This window comes from Octopus bimaculoides, chromosome 28, assembly GCF_001194135.2.
Source record: "Octopus bimaculoides isolate UCB-OBI-ISO-001 chromosome 28, ASM119413v2, whole genome shotgun sequence".
In the NCBI taxonomy this organism is placed as follows: domain Eukaryota; kingdom Metazoa; phylum Mollusca; class Cephalopoda; order Octopoda; family Octopodidae; genus Octopus; species Octopus bimaculoides.
The window spans coordinates 1,434,798-1,435,567 of record NC_069008.1 but is presented as its reverse complement, the minus strand read 5'-3'; positions in this window follow the sequence as shown (position 1 = coordinate 1,435,567).

The following is a 770-nucleotide window of genomic DNA, read 5'->3' as shown; positions in this document are numbered from 1 at the left end:
GACAGACAGACAGATAGATAGACAGACAGGTAGATAGACAGATAGACAGATAGACAGGCAGACAGACAGATAGATAGATAGATAGACAGGTAGATAGATAGATAGACAGGCAGACAGGTAGATAGACAGAGAGATACATAGATGAATAGATAGATAGATAGATAGATGGATTGATTGATAGATAGATAGATAGATAGATAGATGGATTGATTGATTGATAGATAGATAGATGGATGGATTGATTGATTGATTGATAGAAAGACAGACTGATTGACAGAGGAACAGACAGGCAGATAGATGGATCAATAAATAGATAAATGGTGGGGACATTTACCTTGAGATAATCTGTGATATCTGGCCTCCATTTGATGTTAGAGTGCAAAATCTCATTATTGAGACGGAACTGCATGTCAACATCTGTCCGACCAGTTTTGGCTTCAGATGCTTTCACTATGAACAGTTTGTCGCTCATCACATTTGCATCGATTAGGTACGACTTAGTAGGGTCTTCTGAAAGGGGATAATAATAGTAAAGACATAAAAGATATATAAAAAGAAAAAGATAAATATGATGATATAGGTGTAGGAGTGGCTGTGTGGTAAGTAGCTTGCTTACGAATTATATGGTTCCGGGTTCAATCCCCCTGCGTGGCACCTTGGGCAAGTGTCTTTTACTATAGCCTCGGGCCGACCAAAGCCTTGTGAGTGGATTTGATAGACGGAAACTAAAAGAAGCCCGTTGTATATATGTACATATATATATATATATA